Here is a 10,000-nt window from a genome sequence, read left to right as displayed (position 1 = left end):
CAACAGTTTGTAAATATAATGATGACTTCATGCATAATACAAGAGTAAATACTCTAAATAAATTGTCTTCATATGTTGTATTTATCATATTTATCATTATTTTTGGGGTCAAGTGTGGGTATCTTCAGGCAGGTGGATAAAGTTGTAGGTGGTTATTGGTTCTCAGTACTATATTTGTATGTTTTTTTTTCCTGCTATCTCTTGGTTATAAAACTGTAAAATGATTTCATATTAAAGATATTGACATTTCTTATTTTTTATTTTTGCCTCCTGGAGCTGTGCGCAATACTTTATCTATAAAGTCTGAGTTTATGAATAAAATCTAATCTATTGTATTCACGTGAGTCATACAGAATTTCTTGGAGGAGTTTTTATTTATGAAATACTAAATTGAAAAATTCATATAGAAGAAAATTGCTTAAAGATATCTAAAATGAAAAGTATTGTGTACAAAATTTGCCATAACCTAATTACAGAGTCTATGATATGTATATATTATACCTTATGTTACCCACACTTTTCATAATGTGTTCCCTTATGGGTAAGTACGTGGCCTTCTTTTACCAAGAAATTATATATAGATCAAAACTAAATTTTTTTGGTGTATCTTTTTATGTATTTATTTAACCCCTTCAATAATGGGGCACATTTTTACCTTGAAATTTGTGTACGATTAGACAGACCAGTTTCTTGAGATTAGGAAGGGTCTATGGAGTTGAAAAGATTAATGGCCACAGTCTTCACTATTCTAATTACCCATACAAGTTTTTGAAACTGTATTAAAACACGAAGTAGAGACCAGAATGAATATGGGAACGCGTCATGGTACTGAAGTGATCAAACTTGATATACTTGTATCGCTAATGCTATTTTTCATAACAATAAACATTTACTTACTTACTTACTTACTTACTTACTTACTTACTTACTTACTTACTTACTTACTTACTTACTTACTTACTTACTTACTTACTTACTTACTTACTTACACACACACACACACACACACACACACACACACACACACACACACACACACACACACACACACACACACACACACACACACACAGAGAGAGAGAGAGAGAGAGAGAGAGAGAGAGAGAGAGAGAGAGAGAGAGAGAGAGAGAGAGAGAGAGAGAGAGAGAGAGGAGAGAGAGAGAGAGAGAGAGAGCGAGAGTGGAGGCAAAGACAATAAGATCACTATTGTATAACCCAATACCTTAAGACGATCTCGAGAAAAAAAAGCTCTCGACCTTCACCTGTTGACGAGAAGATTCCCCAATGCTGGACCCCTCATGTTGTTTTGGTGCTAAATGGGGTCACTTGGGTGGCTGTTGTTGTTCCTGTTGTTGTTGTTAGAAGGGTTGGTGTTAGGGTTAGGGCAGGGGCGATGGCGGTGGTGGTGGTGGTGATGGTGGTGGTAGTGGTGGTGGTGGTGGTGGTGTAATGGAAGTTTTTGGTGTGTAGTAGTGGAGGCGTTTTGGAGTTTCTGTCGTTGATTTTTTTAATTAGTATTATTATTGGTATTCTTATATATGTAAATGTTTAAAATATACCTTTTCGTATATTATACTTGTATAAAATAAAATGCAGCTTCGTCGAGGTTAATTTTTATCAGTATTTGCTGGTAATTGTATGTATAACATGAGAGAGAGAGAGAGAGAGAGAGAGAGAGAGAGAGAGAGAGAGAGAGAGAGAGAGAGAGAGAGAGACAAACAACCACCGTACTTGTCTGCAATAGTCGCACAGAGAATGGAGCACCGGGAATAATTAATTTCTAGAAACGATATCATGGTTCACTGGTTGTGGAAATCAGATTTATTCGAAAACAAAACTGCTACATACTTATGTTGATGGCAGCTTTAGAATGTTACGTTTTTTTATTGAAAATAGATAGAAATATGTTTTTTCATAATTTGAATAGATTTTTTATTTGAATTATTTGATTTCATCTTAACCAATTATATAAATGAGTTTTGTAATGTCTTTGACTCTGTAAATTATTTCATAATCATATTTTACCTAAGATGAATATGAGCTTCTCATTTTGATATATTAAGAGAGAGAGAGAGAGAGAGAGAGAGAGAGAGAGAGAGAGAGAGAGAGAGAGAGAGAGAGAGAGAGAGATTTTCAATTTATCCTAAGATGCCCGACTGCTAGGGATGAACGTGTATGAGTTCTGATCTTGGTTCACTCCTACTTTTTTATGTTGAACACATGAACGAGGTGATATAAGTTGAGGAGTTGCGTATGTGCCGGTGTCACTCAAGGCTCAGGGAATTCATCACACAGGAAGAAGGCTCAGAAAACTCAAATGCATTGTTATATACATCCCTAGAAGGTAAATGATGCAATTCAATAATAATACATGATTTCCTGGCCAGTAGGCAAAGAAAGATTAGCTGAAGGAAATAGTCTTTTATCTTTAGTAAATCATTATTTTTTGGTATTATTTGTTATCATTATTATTATTGCCATTATTATTATTATTATTATTATTATTATTATTATTATTATTATTATTATTATTACTTATTGGTATCATTGTAATTATTGTTATAATTTTTTCTGCGTTTTATAGCACCCAGGCTTGATTATGCAGTGTTGTATCTATGCTTACTGATAGGAAACAACAATAACAAGAGCAATGATAGCACTGCTTTGGGTGAAAAATATTAGCATATTTTGATATAAAATAGAGAAGGTATTTTAGTTTGCCGCTATTCATAACATATTTTGATAATATATTGTATTGCTTTATTAGATAATCAGATACCGTTATTACTAATATCACAGCTGCTGTTGCTGCTGCTGCTGCCGCTACTGTGGCTGCTGCTTTAGACAAACACACACACACACACACACACACACACACACACACACACACACACACACACACACACACACACACACACACACACACACACACATATATATATATATATATATATATATATATATATATATATATATATATATATATATATATATTATTTATTTATTTATTTATTTATATTATACATAAATTGTGAAGTGATGATAATTTATATTTATCTAAAGATGTCACCAAGTACATGTGGTGAGGCTTTTGATTATTTAATCGAGATGTGTTCATGATATATCCTTGTAGTGAAGTCACAGAATTCTGGAGAAATAGTATAAGATCGATTATTCCATGGTAACTTTCATTAAAAAGTAGAGAGTAATTATGTTGGTCACTTTAGCCATGAGAGTAAATCGAAAGGATTCTGTTGAGTTGCCGGCAAGAGGTATAATAATCAGAAGGCAAGATGTGATTAGAGATCGAAAGATGAATAAATTGTAGCATTGTGTGAAGTAATATTACAAAGAATATCATTTTAAGAACTAAGGTGTTTATAGTTAGTTTGAATATCTTTAAAAGGGCAATCAATATTTGATTTTTTTTGACAAATCAGATACGTATGTTAAGATAAAAAGAGTAGTAATTTGGAACATCAGTAAGGTGACTTATAATTATCATTGTACCATGAAATGAATGATATAGAAAACCATGCTTGATGTCGACAATATTCTTCACCATTTTCTGAGAAATGTCCGTGGTATTTTCTTTCATTATATTTCTCATCATAGTAGGACATGTGTGATAAGGCCGAGCAGGTCAAACATCCTCTTTTTGAGCAAACATAAGAGAGAAGCAATAACTGGAAAACGTTGCAGGAAATTAAGCCTCTCTGGAACACCTCAGTAGCTGCAGCCTTAGTACAACCCAATTCATGCAGTGCAACGTTCATAGCTTCACACAGCTTGTGATTCATGCAGTATTGGCCTTGCCACTAGTTATCGCCTTATTACAACAAAACTCAGGTGGTAAATTGAACTGTCTTTGTAGGACCACCTGGTCTGACCTATTTGCCTTAGGTAGTGCCCCCATTTTCTTTTCATGTGGAAATGAAGTTTGTGAACTATTCGGTTCGTACTTTTACACAAAGAAAGATAAAGAAAAAAACAATAATACTCCAGTAAATTATTTGTGAGGTGTTCTGCTCGATCATCTTGCTTATTACTTATTCATGAGAACGACTGTGCAAGAATTTGGTGCATCAGCACCAGTGCATCAGTAGAATTTTATATTTATGTCTATGCACTAAGAAGACATGCTCTTAAAGGAAAGCTTCTGAGATCAGGTGTTCTGTTGACACTTACATATTCATAAGCAATCGCATATATGTTAACATCTGGCTTCTACAAACATATGGTTTAAGCTTAGTCTGTACTTACTTTTTGTGTGGGTGTGTAAGTCAGTAAGTAAATAAGTAAGTAAGTAAAGATTACTACCTTAAGAAAAAAATTTTCATGCAAAAATTAAATTTATATGTACGAAATGGCACGGTCCGTCGAACCGAAGCTCCCTGCCAGACGGAATTTTACTATTTACTATGATGTGGATGCGTTACGTAAAGAGGCAATTGTACACAATAAATTAGTTTCTATACAGATGCTCACTTATATTACATCATTCATAACTAGAAGCACCTCGTGTGTGTGTGTGTGTGTGTGTGTGTGTGTGTAATAATAATATAATAATAAACTGTTTCATTTAAACATACGCAGCTCGAGAGCTGAAAATGTACATTTTAAGGAGGGAATATTATGAGTAAAATTAAAATTATAGACTTAAAAATAAGCACACATAAAGTCAGTGTTCACAGGTTAATTAATAATGTTTATTAGTGTGTGAATTGTACTGTTTCTATATCCGTCTGTTCGTGCACGGATGGAAAGGAGCTTGTTGTGGTGCCGGATACTGTGTCGAGGAAGGGGGTCTGCCGGAGGGAGTAGGATCCTGTGGCGCGGGTGGTGAAGGAGCTTGGTGGCGAACTGCTGGAAGAGGTGTTGGTGGCGAGCCTGTAGGGTGGTGAGGTGCAGGGTGTGAGGGCCTCCTGGTAGGTGGTAAAATCGGTCCCCAGGATCAGCCGCACCGCCCTTTTCTGTGTGTGTGTGTGTGTGTGTGTGTGTGTGTGTGTGTGTGTGTGTGTGTGTGTGTGTATGTGTGTTTGTGCGCGCGCGCGTGCGTCCGTGCGTGCGTGCGTGCGTGCGTATGATGCATTATCTTACTGCATCTTATTTCCGTCGTTCCCTAATTCTGCCCTCCTTACTATTGCAAGACGGCTTTTTTTTCTCTCAATCCATGTACTGCTACAGTGTGCTTATATTTTCTGAAAGTCAAATTGTTTCTGGTTCTTTCACACGAAAAATGTTCGATCTACAGTGATTGTGTGTTTTTTTTATCATGTTCGTTTGCTCTGAAATAAGAATAAATATTCTCCAGGCTGACATATAGCGAATTTTCTTTTTTCTGACCTTACATTATCAACCTTTGTAAGCTTTTTGCACATGCTTCGCTTATACCAGGATAGAAAGAAAAAGAGAAACAAGAAGAGGAAATTTACCATGTTTACTAAATATTAGTAGATTAGTGCAGAATGTCTTCACAAATGCAGAAATGCAGGTGTTCTTCCTATTAATTAACTATATGGGATCCTGCAAGGCTAGAGCAATGGCACATCCACCCACACATAAAGCCTTCCATTACAAGAATATGTAGCCCCATAGGCCATAACAAGTTGTCAGTTGATGGAGTCTTAAATTTTCTTGAATTGTAAAAAAAATTTCATAACATTTTTTTTTTCATTACATTTATAAAAAAAAAAAAAAAAACCAAGGAGGATGTGGCTTGGTTACTTATTTTTCGTACTTATGCATATTCAAGCTTTGAAGCCGCGAGCAGCCTGGGAACATCCATTAGTGCACCCAGACTTCCAGGATACCGGCCTGGGCAGCTGGCGGCCATTGTGGTTTGTAGCGCCGCAATATATTATTCTGAAAGTTATTTGTTTATCATTGCTCTTGACCCATTAAATATCATTGCCGATGAAAATTTTGTTTTGCATATGCTCTGCTTGTTCTTAATTCATTTCCTCTTAGTTTTTTTTAAGACGTGATGAAAACAAGAGGAATGAATTCTTTTTTTTTAACAAGTGCAACTCGTTAATGTCAACACCACTTCCTTCGGTTTTAATGTTTTAGTTTTCCTTGAGATAATAAAGACATGACGTTGAATCTGAAAGGAAGAAATTTCTTTATTATTGGTAGTTTCCTCTCCCAGTTCGATATAACTTCATTATGTGTTTTCCACCTTTCGGTTACAAGTTGATCTTCCGCTTAATAAAGTATGCATGACACGTTGACTGCCACAGGTGTAAATCCATTCATTATTACCTGCTGCTACTTCACCTCCACCACCACCACCACCACCACCACCAACAACAACAACAATAATCTGCTCTTCCTCCTCCATCTCCTCCACCGCCTCCTCCTTCTCCTCCTCTTCTCCTTCCTCCTCCTCCTCCTCCTCCTCCTCCTCCTCCTCTTCTCCTTCCTCCTCTTCTCCTTCCTCCTCCTCCTCCTCCTCCTCTTCCTCTTCCTCTTCCTCTACCTCTTCCTCCTCCTCCTCCTCTTACTTTTACTCTTACTCTTACTCTTACTACTACTACTACTACTACTACTACTACTACTACTACTACTACTACTACTACTACTACTACTACTACTACTACTACTACTTCTTTTATTATTTAGGGCATATTCACACTTACACTTTTACACCCTTCTACATATATCGACTCATTTACTTTCACTTTCAGTCTCAACACACCTCCATCCCCGGAGAGAGAGAGAGAGAGAGAGAGAGAGAGAGAGAGAGAGAGAGAGAGAGAGAGAGAGAGAGAATTTAGGACAGTAGCCGCTGCATGAGTATAATTTTTTCCCAACATGTGTTTGAATGAGATGGAGGTGTAGAGCGTCACTCAGAATCAAGTAGTTTCTTTTTTCCGTGGTGATGTAATGTTCCGTTCCTTTCTGTACCTCTGGACTGCCAAGACACGTGAGAGAGTAATGCTGGATAAAATGCTGTTACTCTCCCCTCCTTGCCTCTTTACATTCCACCCACGAGTTTATGAGGTGGGTGGACTGTTCGTGATTCCTGGCAATGAGTGTGAACAGGTTTCCTACATGGGGATACAACACGAGAGAGAGAGAGAGAGAGAGAGAGAGAGAGAGAGAGTATTCATACATCGCTGTTTGAGAATGGTTAATACAAAGAATGGTTGTAAGATATATGTAAAAAAAAAGGCTACTGTTTTTGCAGTGGTAGATGATTGGAACATACGCGGTAGTCACGATGTTATGACTGAGTCAATAGGAAACTTTAAAAGATTAGACAGTATCACAAATAGGACTGACGGGTGGATAGAAATACACCAGGTACGTTTTACAGGTACTGCCAAATATTTTCTTCCCTAAGTTCATATGTTCTTCACCTAACATCCCATCTTAGGGAAGAACTACACTTATTTTTCATAATATAGTGGTACTCTAGTGTGAACAAAGTTAACATATATACAGTCGACTTTGGACCACATGATATCAATAAACGAATTCTTTGCACTTTTAATCAACATGTAACAAATTTAATACTATTCAAGAAATTTAAGAGTGAGGTAATGCGGTCCCATGGCTTATATACACAAATTTTGCTCTTGTCATTTTGCCTGAGTATCTTATCCTTGATATGTTGAGGCAGACATTTTCCAGTCTTTTTATTTATTTTTTTTTATTTATGCCATGTGGGCTTTTCACAGGAATTTATGGGTTAAAGGGAATACTTTATGTCTTATGGCTTAATCATTCACAGATAATTGACTTTTGTGATTTTTTCGAATATTTTCTTCAATTGTTTCACGTTAGTTTCTGAAGAAATTGAATAAAATAAAGAAAGGAACTGGAGATAAGTAGGAGTTGAATTCACAGTTGCATTCCTGTGTCTCCTGTTATATTCTCCATGTAATTCCAAATGAACTTCTGAGTTACTATTACATGCCTCCGTCCCCTCCCCGTGGCCTCGTTGTACACGATTTGTTGCTTAATCTTAGCTTTGCTTGATCCACCTTAGTAGTGCGAGAGTTAAACAGTAGCTTCACTCTTTCATCTCTCCCACGAATTAAGTGTGGAATGCAGACTTCTTTTACTCTCCTTGTTGCGATTTGAACTCATTTGAAGGAGCGATATCGAGAAACATTTGAAATATTTTTTTTTTTACCTTTATTATCACTTACTCTTAATTGGATAATTTTGTATAACGTCTGCGCTGTTTCTTGATCAATTAGTAGAGATGTAGGAGTTAAAAGAACACGAAAAATGATTTAAAGTCGAAACAAGAGGAATATGAAATAACAAGGGTGAACCAAAGAAGGAAGGCAAATCATTAGAATAAATAAAGTAATAGGCGAATAAAATTTGAGTAAAGAACCAGTAACATTACTCTAAAAGAAATATAATGAAAGGTGCATGAACAGAAAAATAAAACCGCCTTGTTGCAACTTTACATAAGAACACAAGAACATAAGAAATTTAAGGAAAGCCACAAGAACCCATCAGGTCTACAAGTGACAGTCCTTCTATGAATCTTATCTCTGTCCACTTGGCATCTTATCCCTCAATTTTTCTAATCATCTTTACGCGTATTAACACATTGAGACAGAAGACTTATATGATTATAAGACTTCTGGCTTTCTACGTAGGCGCAGTCACACTCTACCTTTTGCGCCAGTGTCAGATAAAATATTTTCGATTTTAAGAGATAAGATTTTCTTATTCCTTCCGTTAGATGTTGTGCTTTACATTTTTATTAAGAGAGGTGGTGTGCAGTATGTAATAGAAGTCCTCCTCCTCCTCCTCCTCCTCCTCCTCCTCCTCCTCCTCCTCCTGTTCCTTTTTCTCCACCTCCTCCTCTTCCTCCTGCTTCTCGACCGCCTCCTCCTCCTCCAACTCCTATTTTCAGATGAGGAAAATTATACCTATAGTCCGTTCATCCAAAGAATCCAGGCCGAAACTGCTAATTCGGTTGACAGCCCTGCCCACCCCGCCGCCACTGAACCTTCTCGACACTTAAATTTTCTTCAAGTACATTTATTTTTCTTCAAATTATAAACTTGTATATCTATTGAGTTAAGTGAAGAAAAATAAATGTACTTGAAGAAAATTAAAGTGTCGGGAAGGTTTAGTGGCGGCGGGGGTGGGCAGGGCTGCCAACCGAACTAGCAGTTTCGGCCTGGATTCTTTGGATGAACGGACTTTAGTTTTTCATCTTTTTCACAAGTATAAAAAAAAACATAAAAAAAAAAATTCCTACATTTGTCATTTGATTCTCTGAGATATACTAAACAAATTCGTTGACATTTTTTTTTTCATTGAGGCTTTATAAACTTTAAGGCAAATTTTTGAAAGTCAATTTTCATATAAGGAAAACTAGATCTGGTTTTTCATGCTTTTCATTACAAACGTTTCCTCTTAACGTTTTATTCTCAGAGCTATACCTGCTGTCGTAGCATAGTCACGCGGACAGCCCAGACAGCCCTGCTTGGCCCAGTAGGTCTGTTGCTGTCTGTTCTTTCCTTTGTATTCTTTTATATTTATCCTATTCCTCCTCCTCTTCCTCCTCTTCTTACTCCTTCTCCTCTTCCTTCTCCTCCTTCTCCTCCTTCTCTTCCTCCTCCTCCTCCTCCTCTTCTTCTTCTTCTTCTTCTTCTTCTTCTTCTTCTTCTTCTTCTTCTTCTTCTTCTTCTTCTTCTTCTTCTTCTTCTTCTTCTTCTTCTTCTTCTTCTTCTTCTTCTTCTTCTTCTTCTTCTTCTTCTTCTTCTTCTTCTTCTTCTTCTTCTTCTTCTTCTTCTTCTTCTTCTTCTTCTTCCTCCTCCTCCTCCTCCTCCTCCTCCTCCTCCTCCTCCTCCTCCTCCTCCTCCTCCTCCTCCTTTTCCTCCTTTTCCTCCTTTCCCTCCTCTCCCTTTTTTCCCCATTCGTGTTTTTCACTATAATGATTACTATTACTGGTGGCGTTCATTGCAAAAGAAACACTATGATTATTGCAATCTGCCAAGTCACCATATCTCTTCTTGTCCGT

At 36.9% G+C, this 10,000-nt stretch overlaps 1 long non-coding RNA gene across 1 annotated transcript in view; it reads left to right on the top strand.

Annotated features, from left to right (window-relative positions):
* Positions 1–10,000, top strand: part of LOC123514535 — a 153,238-nt gene that overhangs the window by 51,138 nt on the left and 92,100 nt on the right. The gene's annotated exons all lie outside the window — the stretch shown is intronic.

This window comes from Portunus trituberculatus, chromosome 38 (assembly GCF_017591435.1).
Source record: "Portunus trituberculatus isolate SZX2019 chromosome 38, ASM1759143v1, whole genome shotgun sequence".
Taxonomy (NCBI): domain Eukaryota; kingdom Metazoa; phylum Arthropoda; class Malacostraca; order Decapoda; family Portunidae; genus Portunus; species Portunus trituberculatus.
This window is presented reverse-complemented; position numbering and strand designations above follow the sequence as displayed.